The sequence below is a fragment of the Vombatus ursinus genome, unplaced genomic scaffold (genome assembly GCF_900497805.2).
Source record: "Vombatus ursinus unplaced genomic scaffold, bare-nosed wombat genome assembly UNPS02014852.1, whole genome shotgun sequence".
Lineage (NCBI taxonomy): Eukaryota > Metazoa > Chordata > Mammalia > Diprotodontia > Vombatidae > Vombatus > Vombatus ursinus.
In genome coordinates this window covers 13,366,102-13,383,968 of record NW_020954630.1, presented here as the reverse complement: position 1 = coordinate 13,383,968, position 17,867 = coordinate 13,366,102, and the positions used below count along the sequence as shown (strand labels likewise).

At 38.0% G+C, this 17,867-nt stretch overlaps 1 pseudogene; it reads left to right on the top strand.

Annotated features, from left to right (window-relative positions):
- LOC114027114 overlaps positions 1-17,867 on the top strand; it is a 35,196-nt pseudogene that overhangs the window by 6,580 nt on the left and 10,749 nt on the right.

The window sequence follows — 17,867 nt, the reverse complement described above, 5'->3', positions numbered from 1 at the left end:
AAATTAATTTGTTACTATTATTACTTTATCATACGTGTGCATTATTCCTTTGGTTTTGCTTTCTCCACTCTGTCATTCCACAATTATTGCTGTGTTCTTTCCAATTCTTTAGATTCATTGTTTCTTGTGATATAATAATATTTCATTATCTTCATATACCATAATTTGTTCAGGGGCCATGTGATATAGTGAAAGCATTATATTTGGAATCAGAAGGCATGGAATAAAAGCCAAGCTCTGCCATTTACTAGCTGTCTTCTTCTCAAGGACTTTAGCTATGAAAGGGAGGCTAGACAGTGCATGATAGCTACTGGAGATGTACAGAGTAAGTGAGTACTTTTTGAAGCCGAGGCAACATAGATATATTTGTAAACAACAGAGAAGCAGCCAATAGACAGAAAAGATGGAAGATTAGTGAGATAATAAGGGTGACATATAGGGTGACCGGCTGGAGAAGATGAGATAGAAGGGGATCGCTTTTGTGTGTAGAGGAGTTTGCCTTTGCAAGAAGGGGCACCTCTTCATGTGGGATAGAAGTGAAGGAGGAGCTAATGGGGGAAAGCATCTGAATGATGTGAGATGAGGAACACGCTGTCTGGCATATAGCAGGTACTTCATAAAATGCTTGTGGATTTGACTGCCTTATCTCTGGCAAGTCGCTTCACCTCTCTCGGCCTTGATTTCCTCATTTGTAAAATGAATTGGACTAGAGACGATCTCTCAGGTCTCTTATGGCTCAAATGATGATCTTAGTTTGTTGTCAGTTCTTTGCTGTGATGGTGCTGATGTTTTCTTTCTTCCCCTTCCCTTAATTTGAGCTTATCAGAAAACTTTCTTTGAAACCACAGTGGTCTCTTTAGAAGCCTCATTTTTGCTTCCTTGTTAGGATCGTTCACAATAGTATCATTCAACTTTTATTTCTGAGAACCTCCCATCTGTCTTACACAGTCTTCCCCTTTTCAGTTTCAGGAAAAGGATCATGAATCTTTTTCCTCTGAACTCTTTAAAACCCACTCTTCTAAAGTGTATGGTATATATTTGCCCATGCCTGCATGCCATTCCATGGTCATCACAAACTATAAGATGATGTGGTCACTTTTTCTTAATACTCCAGTCATTTTCACTTTCCATATAAATGTTTGCTGATTGATTTGAATTCCACTTTACAAATCAGTTCCTCTGTGTTGGTCAGAATTGGGTAAAGAGTGCTAGTTCTTCTTTTTTTGTTTCTTCTTTATTTATTGAAAATAATTTCTCAGTAAAGCAAGTCAATCTTTCAGAAGCTACGCTTCTTATCAAAATGAAATTTCTGGTAGATGTAAAGGTAGGTGAAGTTTTCCTGTTGCTACTGCCTTGCCTCAGCAAATTTTATTCTCTGTCTAAGGGACTTAGCCAATTTTTCCTTCTGGCTGGATGGTCTGTAGTATATCTCTAGAATAATATTACTCTTAATTTTCCTTTCTTTTGTTCATTACCCAAGTGCTCTCCACCATGTTTTGTACACTTTTGAAGTCTCAACCTTCAATTGGACTTTCAAATGCTTAGAAACTACGCCCTTTACCCTAACCTTCCATATTATAGATGTATATCATTAGTCAGAAGTTGAACAGGGCAAGAGAATATGGATGGATCATGACCAAAAAAAAATCCATCACTATTACTTAATAAACAACTAAAATTCCATTCCCTTTTTAGGGTTAGTCGATAAGGTTATCTTTGTATTAGATAGAAAGATTATTTTGAGTTTTTATGAGATCACAAAGATCCCTTTTCTTCTTCCTCTAGTTTTGTCTAATTTTTTATCTGTTGTCACCACAGGAAATGTCTTCTTTATTGAACACTGAACCAAATATGACCTAACCCATAGCCAATAAAGCACAGTAAATAGTATATTGGGCAAAGCCTCCGAGCTTAGAATGCTTCTAGATTTGCTAGGAGAGAAGTGGTTGGTGCCTGATCATTCTGGCCACCCATTTGTTATCGATTCTGTTCTCACTTATGTCATGTGTCTTTTGTCATAGTCTTCCATTTAAGTGCTGAGTCACCAGAAATTTGGGGATCTGCTTATGGTCCTACTGTTCTCTGTTATAGTAACAACCTTGGGGAGCCATGCTACCTTTTTTTCCTCAATCCCAGCTACATATTAGAGAACAGCATTGACATAATTACATTTTTATTTTGGCATAGTACTTATGATCATGTTTGGGGGGAGATTTTTGTTGAAAAGGAAATTTTAGTAAAGTATAATGTGGCTCTTTGCTTAGAAGAGAATATGGTGGATTCTGGATAAATTAAAATTGTATGACTAGAAGGATAAGTACAAGAGAGCAGCTAATTGGAAGGTCTGGAAATGAAGAAAGCACTATCTGATTACGGATTTCAACCTGCTTCACACTTTGTATCACCATTGAAACTCCAAAATTAATTGCCTCAAGTCCTGAGATGTTGAGTGGCTATGAATTGCCTCATGAGTTATTTAAAGCAATCCTCAGGACCTTTTAGTACACAGCTAACCCTGGCATACTCAGCATAATGGGCAGGCTGCAGAGCATTTTCTTTTGCCAGAAAAAAAAAAAAAGTATGTTTAAACTTTCTGTAACAGTGAAAACAGAGAGGAGAGTTTTTCTGCCAGTGTTTCTGTTGTAATAGCATTGTGTGTTCCAGGGAAGTGTGACACTAGCTACTTACAAAATGATAGTAAGTTACTAGTTTAAATAGCAACAGCAACATCCTAAAAAGATTATGGCAGCCTGCCTAATAGGCAAAAAAGAACTTCTTCAGACAATTTTTTTTCCATAAAAATTTTTCTCTTCCCTTTATTCTCATTACTTTGGTTCCTGCTATTAATTAGACAATGTCAATTCTAAACATTATTGAAAATGTGGAATTTTCTCCTATGCCTTTTCTCTCCTGAGAATCTTTGCTTTCTAATCCAAGATTCTGGGGTGACAAAATGAAATATTTGATAAAATATATCATACTAGATATATATAAAGGCAGGCTATATATGAATGTAGTTCATTTAGGATATACCTTCAAAACAAGGTTTTTTTCTGATAGCTGTCAAATCTGAAATTTTTTCCAGTAATATCACACACTGGTAGCCTTTTTCTACACTATTCCCCCAATAATTACCTGATATGCTGCAACTGGCCTATCTTTGTTCCTCCCACCCCTAAAGAATTACAGTATCATCCAAAGGACACCACTTCAGAAATGTTTTTAGTAGTATGTTAGGTGCTCTAAACCTGAACCCTTAGAAGCAGAAGTGTATTGATAAACATTTAACAACCCAGCTAATATGCATTATTAACACTAGACAATCAACAAGCAATAAATCAAGCCCTGATTTATAGATTGCCAATTTCTAAGGGGTAATTGTGTCCACTGAAAATTTAACAAATGCCCTAACACACCAGTTAAATCTGACTCTAGCATACTCCTACTCAGAATACATTCTAAGGTGGCCTAGAACTAACTACAGATATATTTAGGCTAGTATCCAATTTACCAAGACTTGACCTTGAAATTTGTTTCAAGGTCACTGACTAAGAAAATTAGAGACTCTCAAACCAACCCAAGCTTTTCAAAGGTTGAGCCCATAATCAAACTGTGCCTCCACATTAATGCAGAACTGTTTCAGGCCTCCTGTTCTGGATTTTCTTCTGTAGGATGACCTAAAGGATTTGTAGAATTGATCCCTGCTCCTGGAGTATGGGGTAAAGGAGAAGCTAGAATACAAGGTGGACATTCTCCCACTTCCAAAGTGTACCATATTTTTCCTGTTTATTGGTTAAATAGAGGAGTCAGTTGGCAAATATTCACAGAGCAACTCTAAGCTTCGTATCATAGGCAAGTATGGGATCATAACTGTAGAGCTTGGAGGTCACCTAGCCCAACTTATTCATTTTACAGATAAGGAAACTAGGGAGCAAGAGAGGTGAAAGTACTTGCCAAAGGTCACATAAATTGCAAATGGCAGAGGTGGGATTCCAACACAGTTTCTCTCATTCCAAATATAGCACTCTCTCAACTGGATCACATTACAGTATTTATGCTTATTATGTGGACTTACTAAAGAGACATAGATTATTTAAAACATGCCCTACAAGGTGGCATTTGGACCACAAGGTAATGGCCCAAGATAGGAGAACTTTTCTTTTTCTGAGGATGACACCAAAGAAAAGAAAGTCTTTTTAAATTTTAAATCATTTGATATTGTGCGGCAGCAGCTCTGTTCCTAGAAAAGTAGAGAGAGGCAGAGAGTGATCACTTTGGCACATATTTAAGTGTATGAATCATAGCATCTTAGAGCTCAGTCCCTATCTGAGATTCAATAGTCTCTAAGTGGTAGTCATCCAGCCTCTCCTTTAACAAATTTTGACAGTGATAAGGCTCAATATGATGGCAGCCTATTTCATTTTTAGATCTCTCTTCTTTTTTCAGTACTCTAAAGATCTGAAAATTTACCATTGTGGGTCTTCCTTTTATCAAACAAATCGTGATCCCACCACCCTTTGCTGGAGGGACTTTGTGATTTGCTATGGAAAAACAAAAATAAAAAACCTTTACTATCTGTTGGCCCATCTTCTGGAAATTATTTGAAAGAATCATAGACCTCAAACTGGAATGGGCCAAAGAAACTGATGATTGAGGAAGTTAAGCAACTTACTAGGGTCACAATAGTAGTAAATATCAGACGTAGGATTTAAAACAAAGTCCTCTTACTCCAGAGACAGTACCTTTTGACTGTAGCATACTATCTCCCTGTAGGGTAGAGGAGTCAATCTTTGACCAGCCCCCCAAAGCCCAAAATATAATCACAAAATATAATAAGTGTTACTAAGGTATTGAATTAATTGTGAAGATAACAGCTACAGATTTTTCTGTTTATGAAACGTAAATAAATTTCTCTATTGAATTGGAAGGGAAGCTTGGAATTGGGAGGTTCAAAACTGGCCATCACCCTAGAGGCCTGTAGCTAAGCCTGGGAGGGGCATGATGGTACATACGTTCCCTACTGCTACTAAGGAGGTTGAGGCTAGTAAACTCTTTGAGCTTAGGAGTTCTGAGGGCTAAAGCAGGGCTAAAGCAAATTGGGTGTCCACATTCAATCTGGCACCAAGATAGTGAGTCCCTAAGAATAGGTAACCATCAGGCTGCCTAAGGAGAGGTAAACCAGCCCAGGTTGGAAACAGAGTAGGTCAAGGCCTCCATGCAGATCAGTGGTGAGTTTAGGTCCTTGAATGGTCACTGTCCCTCCAGTCTGGATAAGATAGAGAGACCCAATATTAAAAAGCAAACAAAAGATAAATAGCTAAGCTTCTAACTCTACAATAAGTTAGATCCTAGGGCCACTGAATTTGGAGCTGGAAGAAGCCTTAGCAATCATCTGGTTCAACCCTTTTACTTTATGAATGAATAAAATGAAGTCCAGAGATGTCTTAGGATTTTCCCAAGGACACAGATTGGCCAAACTGGTTGTCTGATGAAGAGATATATAATTCCTCACTTGGCCTGTTCTTAAAGCCTGGTACAACCTGCCAGAGCTTGTATTCTGTTGATGTAACCATTGAAAACTGGACTCACCTCCATGCCATAAACTGATATAAGAATAAAATTTTAGGGGAACAATTCTAATTGCTCTAAATTCAATAAAAAGTTTTTCCTTGAGTCAAAATATGCCTCCCTTTGGACTCTACCCATTGCTTCTAGTTCTGTCTTCTGGAGCCAGGGAGAATAAATCTAATCCCTCTTTTACCTGACAACCCTTCAGTTGTTTAAATATGGTTATGTCTTCTCTTCTCCAAGCTAAACAATACTACCAGTTCTAATAATAACTAATATTTATAGAGACCTTTAAGGTTTACAAAGCACTTTATATATGTTATCACATTTGATCCTCATAACAACCCTAGGAGGTCAGTGCTATTATTATCCAATTTTGCAGATGAAAAAATTGAGACAGGTTAAGTGGCTTACCCAGGGTCACATAACTAGTGTCTCTTCAAACTCTGGTCTTCCCGATGCCAAGTCCAGCACTTTATTCACTGTGCCACCTAGCTGCGTCTATCAAAATACAAAGGATATGTTTTTTAAGTTTCTTACCATCCTAGTCAAGAGAACTGAAGGATCATGCTGTTGCTCAGGATCCACCCCAAAAGAACAAACTCTTAATATTGCTTCTGTTTAAAAAGTTGTAAGAAAACATATTGTTGAGTAAGAAGAAACTGGCAAGCCTGAGTTCCCATGTATAGAATTTACTGTTCTGAAAAATAAAGCATAGTAATATTAATTTAATACACATTGAATAATGTAATATATGGCATGATGTATCCACCCATAACATAAAATCCCTCAAACCCATTACATAGGCATATGGGCATGAATCAGTCTCTGGCATGGCTTATTCACTTCAACGTGCCCTCACACTCATATTTTCTCTAGGGACCCATTGAAGGCAAATATGCACTCCTTACTCTCTGCTTAAGCTCTCAAACCCCCATCAGTGTTCTTCCATTTATCCAAATCCAACCACTCATAATGATGGCACTGTTTGGTCTTAAACATAGCTATTTATTTAACAATAAGGGAAAATGAATAAGAATCATATCACATAAACTCATATACTAAAGCAAATTTGAAACTAACAAATATATCACAATCCATAGATTGTGATTAGATTATACTATTTCACAAAGCACTCAGTATCTATGAGGGAAGAGTGGCTACACACCTACGGAAATCTGAAACATGAGTGAGAAAGATACATATGCTTGGGATAACTCACAACTCAGGATTACTCTTGATGCCATTGGTTCATCTGGGAACATCTGCTCTACAGAAAGCTATTTCTCTGCTAATTACTCTCCTTCTCTTCCTCACCTCTCGCCAACTGGGAAAATCCTCATCTCTTCTACTCTTGAACGAATAACATTTTCTTTCAACTCACAATTACCCAGAAAAAGGTGTTAAAGAATTGACCTCTTAATTTAGTTTGCAGTTCTCTTTAATCTAAAGAATTGCAAAGCTCATCAAGCTAGCCAGTTCTGGGCAATGCAGACATGACAAACCAGCTATTCCCCAGCCAAGATGCCCTGCCCACCAATCCAATTGTAGCAAACAGATCTCTCTGCAAAACAGCTACAAAGCCTGTCTTTCCCCTTTGCTTTTTCTTCTCAAACTAGAGGTGTCTGCAGAGAACATTCATGTCTAAGAAACTTCTCAGGCTCTAGGTGGCATTGAAGGACAGTACCTATCACGAAAGTTCTTGTCCTATGAGTCTTTCTCCAACCAATCAGTAATATCAGCTGAAATTTGATAACTTACTGTTCCAGCTACCATCTTCACCCCTCCAACTTAATGGACCGTTTTACTCCTAGCTATTTCTATAACCTTCAATTTTCATTTGCCAGGTTTTTCACTTGCACTGTCACTAATTCCAATGTCTTAAATAATCAAATCAACAAGTATTTAGTAAATACTTACTATATGCCAGGAATTATGCAAAGTGCTGAGGATAATAGTACAAAGAATGAAACAATTCCTACTTTAAAGAAACTAGATAGTACTCAAGAGTTAAACCTTTCATTTAGGAAGTAAAAATTCAACGAATCTCCTCTGTGAAATAAATCTTTACTTAATTATCCCATGGTCTACACACGGTTGTTTATTCATTTTTTAGTTTTTCCTTCTTAACTATTAATAGTTACATGCAAATGAGCTAAGCATCCACAACGCCCTGCAGCTCCAGTCATTTGATAGTGTTCAAAGAAGTCCAGATTGAAACTCTTTGTCACTGACAACTGTTTTTGTTTCGGTACTTAAATTACAGCAGTTTTTTTTTTAATAAACAAAAGGTCTCTATATGCCCCCTTTAAAAACATTAAACCATTTACTTACAAAATAGGCATCTTTCTACATCCTTTACAATGTGATTCAAGCCTTTATGTTTATGTCACAGTTCATTTTCTGCACCTTTTGCAATCCAATTGTCAAGTCAAAATGAAAACTAAGTCTCTTTACACACAGATTTTAGCACTATTTTTATTAAACCAAAGTTCTTTTCCTACTCCTCTCAGGCACCAAATTGTTCACATGCAAAAGAGGTATTATCATATGTCCTTTACCAGTTGATTTAATTCTTTAGTTTTTATGTAAAATAATTTTCCTGTCCCCATTAGCACCAAAATGTTCCATATAAAAGGACAGTATCTTAAAGGGTCAGTACCTTATTGTGATATATAATAATCATAAGATTTACAGCCAAAAAGAAACTTAGACAGCATCTAGTACAATCCCTTCATTTTGCAGATGAAGGTAAAGCCTATAGAGGTTCAATGACTCCCTCAAGGTCACACAAACAGGAATTTGAACCCAGGCTTTCTGAGTACAAATCAATAACTACTTCCATTATATTGTCAGTTATTACCTTGGTGTGGTAATTGGCCATAAAAAGAAAGCAGCAACATAGTGGAATTAGCATTACTTTCACACAGGCAAACTATTTTTTTTGTTTTATTTTGATCTTCTTTTACTGAGAAGTATGAATATTTACCATTTGCTATATTGGTAGTATCATTGGCTTTGATACCCAGGTTAAAAAACATACTACTTCTTAGTCTCAATGTCTTGATATCCTTGACCCATTTGTCATGCCTATAGTATGATGTCATACCCATCCCCCAGTCCTCTCCTATGAACACAACCCCAGCCTATACATAAGGGACATGAGAAGTCCTGGGTGCTAGAGAGTTTTAAAAGCAATAGAAACTCTTGGCCGTGAATTTGTATAAATTGTCTAAGAGCCAGGCAAAAACATATGGTAGAGAGAGAACAAGATCAAAGCTTATTACATATAAGAACAAAAAGGATACAATGAAAGTAGGTTGGAGTACCATTGCATTTGGAATCCTTAAAATGATGGAAAGATGGAACATGTGGGTTAGATTGAAGGAAAAGTACCCCAAAGGGGGAAAGGCCATACCACGAATCCTTCTGTCTCTTCTAATTCAAGTTCCCTAAGCACCCTAAAAAGAACTACACTTCAGCAGCAACTGAGCAAAAGGTCCTCTGTCCCAACTCACTTCATCCAAAAAAAAAAAAAAAACCTCTCTCACTTACCTGAATTTCTTGTCTTTCATTTCACAAGGAGTGAGTCAAAAAAAGTAAGGGAAGAGTGGATCCTTGTTTTGTTTAGAAACAGGCTTTATAAAAATCAGCAGAACTGGGATGAAGAGGGTGTCACTGCGAGAGAAAGGTGATGGATTTCACAGTTATGTCTTTTGTATTTACTCATCTTCTGTGCCAGCACAAAGTCCTGAGGCTGCCCACTATATGTTAGCCAGACCACGTGCCAATTCTGCAGTGTATGAATTATCTGAGTCCTTTGTTTCTTCTCTTACCTCTGATTTTTTATTTCATAGTTTACTGGTAAGCTGAAGAGCAAAGGAAGTAAAAAACAATAAACCTCTTGCCAATTAATTTGATTCTTCTTTTGCATTTTTGGTTAAAGATGGGGGAGGGGGCAGGGAGAGATATAAAAAGTCTAATACGATATTCTATATACAGTTAGAGCCCAGTAAATAACAGCATTAACTGGCATTTATTTGAGCCTCATGACAATTCCTATAGGCATTATCCTTCATATTACAGAAGAAGAGACTGAGGGTCAAAGAGGTTAAGTGATTTGCCCAATATCTCATTCATAGTAAGTATGGGAGGTAGATTTTTAACCCATTACTTCTTAACTTGATCTGCTGTAATGTCCAGCACTCTATCTACTACACTATACTGCCTCTTGGTTAAAATATTAATTAATTAATTAAACCATATGCCCTGCAATAACAGTTTAAAAAACCCCCACCTCTGGCAATGTCATCTGCTCATTGTGGAAAAAATTGATATGTCAGGTCATTTAGATGGGGGAGGGGGATTGGAGCATTCCTAAATGTTTCCTTTTTTCCCTTTTTTTTTAAAAAAAACTTAGTATTTTATTTTCCCCCAATTACATGTAAAAACAATTTTCAAAACTCATTTTTAAAATTGAGCTCCAAATTCTCTCCTTCCTTCCCCACCCTCCCTCATTGAGAAGGCAAACACTTTGATATAGGTTATGCATGTGTCATCATGCAAAACATGCTTCCATATTAATCATGTTGTAAAAGAAAATATAGACCAAAATAAAAACCAAGAAAATAAAGAAAGTTTTTGAAAAAAGATATGCTTTGATCTGTATTCAGACTTCATCAGTTCTTTTTCTGGGGATGGAGAGAATTTTTCATCATAAGTCCTTCAGATTTGTCTTGGATCATTGTATTGCTGAGAGTAACTAAGTCTTCCACAGTTGATCATCTTCCAATATTGCTATCACTGTGTACAATGTTCTCCTGGTTCTACTCATTTCGTTTTGCATCAGTTCATGAAAGTCTTTCCAGGTTTTTCTAAGAGAATGTAGCTTATCATTTCTTATACCACAATAGTATTCTCTCACAATCATATACCACAAATTGTTCAGCCATTCCCCAATTGATGGGCATCCCCTCAATTTCCAATTCTTTGCCACCAGAAAAGAGCTGCTATAAATACTTGGGCATGGTTCCAAATTATTCTACATAATGATTGAATCAGATCACAACTCCACCAACATTGCATTAGTGTCCCAATTTTCCCACGTCCCCTCCAACATTATCATTTTCCTTTTCTGTCCTATTAGCCAATCTAATAGGTATGAAGTAGTACCTCAGAATTGTTTTAATTTGCATTTCTCCAATCAATCCTAATTTAGAGCATTTTTTCATGTGGCTATAGATAACTTCGATTACTTCATCTGAAAACTGACTATTCGTATTTTTTGGTCATTTGTCAATTGAAGAATGGCTCTTATTTTTATGAATTTGACTCATTTCTCTATATATTTGAGAGATGAGAGAAATTTGCTTCAAAAATTTTTTCACAGTTATGATTACTAACTATATTTCTCTCCATCCTATTTATTCCCTGTTTATTCTATTCTCTCTCTCCTTTTACCCTGTCCTTCCTTAGAAGTGTTTTGTTTCTGACTACTGCCTCCCCCAATCCATCCTCCCATCTATGAGCACCACCCCTTTTCATATCCTCTTCCCCTCCTACTTTCTTATAGGGTAAAACAGATTTCTGTACCCAATTGAGTGAGTATGTTATTCTCTCTTTGAGCCAGTGCTGATGAGAGTAGGGTTCAAGCATTCTCTGCCACCTCCTCCATCTTCCCCTCCACTGTAAAAGCTCTTTCTTGCTTCTTTTATGTGAGATAATTTACCCCATTCTACCTCTCCCTTTCCCTTTCTCCCAGTGCATTCCTCTTTCTCATCCCTTAATTTTATTTTTTAGATATCATTCAACTTATACCTGTGCCCTCTGTGTGTGTGTATGTGTGTGTATTCCTTTTAACTGCCCTAATAATGAGAAAATTCTTAAGAGTTACAAATATCATCTTCCCATGTAAGAATGTAAACAGTTTAACCTTATTAAGTCCCTTAGATTTCCCTTTCCTATTTACCTTTTTATGTTATTCTTGAGTCTTGTATTTGGAAGTCCAATTTTCTATTCAGCTCTGGTCTTTTCATCAAAAATGCTTGAAAGTCCTCTATTTCATTGAATATCTATTTTTTTTCCCTCTAAGGATTATACTTAGCTTTTCTGGGTAGGTGATTCTCAATTGTAATCCTAACCCCTTTCCCCTCTGAAATATCATATTCTAAGCCCTCTGATCCTTTAATGTAGAAGCTGCTAAATCTTGTGTTGTCTTGACTGTGGCTCTACGCTACTTGAATTGTTTCTTTTCGGCTGCTTGCAGTATGTTCACCTTGACCTGGGAGCTCTGGAATTTGGCTGTAATAGTGCTGGGAGTTTTCATCTTGAGATCTCTTTCAGGGGGTGATTGTTTGATTCTTTTAATTTCTATTTTATCCTCTGGTTCCATAATATCAGGGCAGTTTTCCCTGATAATTTCTTGAAAGATGATGTCTAGGCCCCCCCATCTTTTTTTTAAATCATGGCTTTCAGCAAGTCCAATAATTTTTAAATTATCTCTTTTGGATCTATTTTTCAAGTCAGTTGTTTTTCTAATAAGATGTTTCCCATTGTTTTCTACTTTTTCATTCTTTTGGTTTTGTTTTATTGTTTCTTGATTTCTCATAGAGTCCTTAGCTTCCCGGGGCTGCATGGGGGCACAGGGGATGGGATGGAGCTTCTCTCTCACCAAGGTCACAGACTTTTCCTACTGACCTTCTAAGTTGCTTTGGCATTCGTGGGTTGAGAAATTGGAAACCGCCACAGCTGCCCATGATTCAGTCCTCTGAGGCCTGCTCCAGGTTCACTGAAGCCTGGTTTTTGTGGGTGCTCTCATGCTGAACTGCATTTATCTCCCAGCCTGGTGAGATAGACCTTTCTAATAAGCCATCCAGGTTGTCTTGTGCTGGAAATTTGTTTTACCCTGTCCTTCATAAGTAAGTGTTTACTCCTCTCCTGGCCTGTGCTTTGTTCTGTGAGTGACCACAAGCAGTCTTTTATGCCCTATAATTGTGATGAGGGTCCCTCCTTGACTGTGGCTGACCATAAGCTCTGGTGTGCTAGTGCTCCTCTTCACTCTAGGACTGACACCCAGGACTGTGACCCAGATCCAAGTATGGATGAAGCAACAGGGTCCTGCCCTCAGTGCCAGCAAAGAGACCCTTGTAATCTCCTTGTGAACAGTTGTTCAACCCCCTTACCATCTGTGGGCTGAGAGCTCCAGAAGCAGCAGCTGCTGCTGCTAATTTAGTCACTCTCAAGGTGTGCTCCTGGTTTGCTAAGGCTGGGTGTGCCCTGGCATGGCCTGTGCTGGACTGTGCTCCACTCTCACACTGGTGCAACAGACCTTTCCTTCTGACCTTCTAAGCTGTCTTGGGCTGGAAAATTGTTTCACTCTGTCCTTTTGTGGGTTCTGCTGTTTTAGAATTTGTTTTAGGGCATTATTTAAAGGTCTTTGGAGGAGTTTTGGGGAGAGCTCAGGTGAGTCCCTGCCTTTTCTCTGCCATCTTGGCTCTCATTCCTGAATATTTCCAAAGAAAATATATTTCCAAAGGAAAATTCCAAAGGAAAAAAATTTGACCTATAAATCTGTCCTGAGAAACTTGCTACAAGGACAATGATGTCATCATTCAGGTGACTGAATTATAATCTGCTGAATGAAATGACTCTTAGTAATAATGCCACCAAAACACAAAAGGAGAGAATTTCAGCAGGCTTCCCAGAATAACAGGAATGGCATCATTGATGACATGAAACAAGAGTACAAAATGATCTCTGATTGAGATTCTCATTTTAGCACTCCTCTCACTTAGTACAGTTACTTTATCGTGTTACCTTTGGTTATAAGTTTGATCTGTAGTTATCTCAGAGTTGAAATAAGCAGAGCTATAAATACCCCTGGGAGTCATTGCTATGGAGGCTGTTATCTGAAAGGTAGTGGAGAAGTGGGGCCAAGGATGAAGGTAGGAAGACTGTGTTTTAAAGAGTTAGTTATTTGACAGTCATTTACTATGAATTAAACAGGGGTGGATGGGAGCTGTAGTATAAGGGGGAAAAAGGGAGAGAAACAGGCCACAAGGAGGAGACCCAGGATGAAAGTAATTTCAATCACTCTACAAATATTTACTTAGTACCTATTATATTCAAGATGCTTTCAGAAAGTTAAACAAAAAAGTTCAACATATACAAACATACAAGATATAATAATTATACAATATGTATAATTCTACTTCTAGTTTAAATAATTTTTATTAAAATGACAGGCATTATTCACTTAATTTTACACATCATTAAGAAAGAAATGGAGACCTAGAGAAGATAAATGAATATCCTAAGGTCACCATCAGAACCTAGAGCCAGAACTGGAATCCATATTTCCTGACTTCTAGTCCATCATGCCATAATTCCAGGCAAATGCTTACTCTTCTCACCTTCTATGGTGTCCCAGACCCTGGAGTCAAGGAGCAGGCTCAGCCCACTTAGTCTCTTCTAACCATTTCACCTCATTTTCTAGCTGGCCAAGCAAGACCCAAGCAGGTAGCACCCTCTACTGGGTTCTGAAGCAACAAGAGGAGGTGAGAGATTTGGAAGGATAGATAGAGAGGATAAACAAGAAAGATGGCAACAGATAGCTAGCATTTATATAGCACCTACTATATGTCAGGCACTGTGTTAAATGCTTTACAAATATTGTGTCATTTGATCTTTCCAACAGCCTTGGGAAGTAGTTGCTATTATTATCATCCCTATTTTACATCCAGGTAAACTGAGGAAACTAGGACTGAGTTACTATACAAGCCAAAACCAAATAGGGGGTTAGGTTGAAGGGAGCTAAGAAGAGATCCTAAGGGGCAGGATTAAGTTATAAGAACCTTTGTAATGTGTAATTTATCATTTTTATCTAGTACAATAGTACTTGGTTAGGGGGCTATTAAAAATTAGGAGAAGGGGTGGGAAAAGGGAGGAAACCTGTGGTAGCTGGGTGGCACAGTGGATAAAGTACAACGTCTGGAGTCAGGAAGACCTGAGTTCAAATTTCACTATAAATACTTACTGACTATGTGACCCTGGCTTGTATAGTAACTCAGTCCTAGTTTCCTCATTTTAAATTTGCTGACTGAACTGATGTGTTTCAGTCCTCTACAATCTGGATCAGTGCTTGGCCTTGTGTGTTTAAGATTTTTAACAATGACTTGGATAAAAGGATAGATGGTATGCTGGCCCAATTTGCAGATGACAAGCCTGGGAGGGATAGCTAACACAGTGGTTCACAGAATCAGGATCCTAATAAAATGAAATTCAAGAAGGATAAATATAAAGTCTTACCTGAGTACAAAATTAATTTCAGAAGTATATGTGGGGGAGGTATGGCTAGAGAACAGTCATACTGAAAAAGATCTGAGGGGATTAGAAATTTTAATACACATCAGCAGTGTGATTGGCAGCAAAACAAAACAAAACAAAACAAAACAAAAACTTATGCAGTCTTGGACTGCCTTAAGAGAAGCACAATTTCCAGGAATAGAGTACCCTACTGTACTCTACCCTCATCAAAGCACACCTGGAGCTCAGGGCACCACGGTTTAAGATGGATATTAATAAGCTAGAAAATGTTCAGTGGAAGGCAACTAGGATACTAAAGGACCATCAGTCCATATCTTATGGGGATCAGTTAAAGAGTATGTTTGTCCTACAGAAGAGAAGAGACATGATACCTGTCTTCAAGTCATGTGGTGGAGAGGTTAGACTTCTGTTTGGCTGCAGAGGACAGAACCAGGAGCAATGGAAGAAAGTCACAAAGAAGCAAATTTGGGCTTGATGTCAGGAAAAATTTCATAACAATTAGAGTTGTCCAAAGGTGGAAGGAGCTGCCTAAACAGATGTTGGGTTCCCCTTCCTTGAAGGTCTTCAGGCAGAGGCTATCAGATATGTTATATAGTGATACCTATTAAGGATTGATTGGACTACATAATCACTCAAGCCCTAACTCTCAAAATCTTGAGTCCTCAGCCTTCAATTATCTTTATGGAGTTCTAACCTTGGGCAGTTACTTTCCTCCTAGAGCTCTCCAGCTTCATCATTCTTAATTTTCCTCTTAGTGGGTTTTTTAAAATTTACATTAGTTACCTTCTAAATGTTGTTATCCTGGTTCTACTCATTTCACTCTGTATCAGTTCATACAAATCTTTGCATGTTTCTTCAAAATCTTCATATTCATCATTTATTTTTATAGATGTTGTAAGGGCTGCCCCCCACATGTAGCATGAAAGTGTCATTGTGGGGCTTGAAAGGAGGTAGAATTGACATCTCTAACCACTTCTGCCTTGACCCTTCTCTCACTTTTTTTTTTTTTTTTGGTGAGGCAGTTGGGGTTAAGTGACTTGTCCAGGGTCACACAGCTAGTGTGTCTGAGGCTGGATTTGAACTCAGGTCCTCCTGACTCCAAGGCCAGAACTCTATGCACTGTGCCACCTAGCTGCCCCTCACTTGACCCTTCTCCAAGGAAGAGTGTACTTCCTGCCAGGAGAGGAATCAGGAAATTCGGGTCAACAGAAGCTTGGTTACTCTCTTCTCCTCAAAGAAAGGCAGTACAATCTAGAACTATATCTGTTCCCTTAAATATTATTACTCTAGGGGAGGTGATTTTAAGGGTCAATCTCACTTCCCATCTCAGTTTCATTAATTGAGGAAAAGCGGGATCCCAAGCTTTACATCCAAGGATTAACTCCATTTCCACCACATACCAGTCCCACAATGAACACTCACATAGCAGTTAGCCAAGAAATCCACTTATCCAAATTGGCAGCAAACTAGAAGTCAAAGAAAGTATACATATGAGAATATATACTACACAAAAAGAAGGCATTCTCCCATTGGAAGTAAGGTAATTCAACTCATCCAAGAGAGAAAGAGAGACCTAGATTTCACCCAATGGGGGATTTCCTAATATCACTAATGTAGCAAGCTGGGATTAGGGACATGAGGGAAACTACCAGCTCCTCTCATGTTGGCTTCTTCTCAGATTGTTTTCCATCAGCAACCTAAAGTGTGGTTGACACCTTCCATCTTCTCTCTTGAATCTTGAAGCCAGTGGTACCCAAAGGCCAAAGACACTGAAGAAAAACTTGAAGCTTGAAGAGAACTGAAGAGTTCTGTCTCACCACTCACCAAATCCTCCCCAGACCTCTTGCAGGTAGGGAGCATGAATCTCCACCAATGAGGAGAGAGTCCCATACCAATGGGCTTTGGGACTGGGGTTACCAATAATAATATTTCTTTATATTCATGTGTCAGTTTGTTCGGTCATTCCCCAGTTGATGGACACCTACTTTATTTTCTGTTCTTTCCTATCATACAAAGTTCTGCTATGAATTTTTGACATTTATAAGACTCCTTTCTGTCTTTGACCTATTTAGGATATTGATAGAATTCTAATTCTAGAATACCTAAACTCCATGAAGGTAGGAACTTTCCAATTTTTGTATTTGTAACTCTATCACCTAGACACTGCCTAGCAGATAGAAGGCATTTAATAAATGCTTGTTGGTTGACTGAGTCTCACAAGATCTTGCCTTTCTTTACTCACTATCTTAGGAAAATGTTTCTTGTCTACTTGACTCTTATTGAAAGCTCTTTTATCTATATGACCCCCAAAGCTATAATTGTAAAATGCTTAGCACAGTGCCAAGCACATAGTAAATACTACATCAATATTAGCTACTATTAGCTATTATATTATTCCAAAAGTTTAGGCCCTGATGCTTTTCTAACCCTTATCTGGCCCTATAATAATAAAAGTTATCAAATATGTGAATATAAATTATCTCATTTGAGCCGTGCAACAGCCCTGTGAGGCAAACACTGTAGGTATTATCATCTTTATTTAAAAGACAAAGAATCTGAAGCTAAGAAGCTCTCTCCCTTAGCAATCACAAGTCATGAAATTAACCCTTTCATTTACAAAGATTTCAAGTCTGGACCCTTAGGCTTAAGCCTAAGATCTTATCTTTTTCATATCGTGCTCTTCCAGACTAGAATAAAACTTGTTCTCAACTGCTGAGCTTGTGCCTCCATCATAGTGCCCCGACCTTCCACTTTGTCTGGACTGAACTTGCAGACATACTTAATGGGGACTAGACATCTTTACTTGTTTCCAGCTGCAAGATTCAGCTACTTCCTTACAACAGGTTGGCAGCACCATTTTCTCATACAGTTATCATCATCATCTTCTTCTTTCTGCTCTTCTTCTTCCTCTTTTGCTCCTCCTCCCCCTTCCTTCTCCTTCTCTTGCTCATCCCCCATTTAAATTGTTGTAGTTG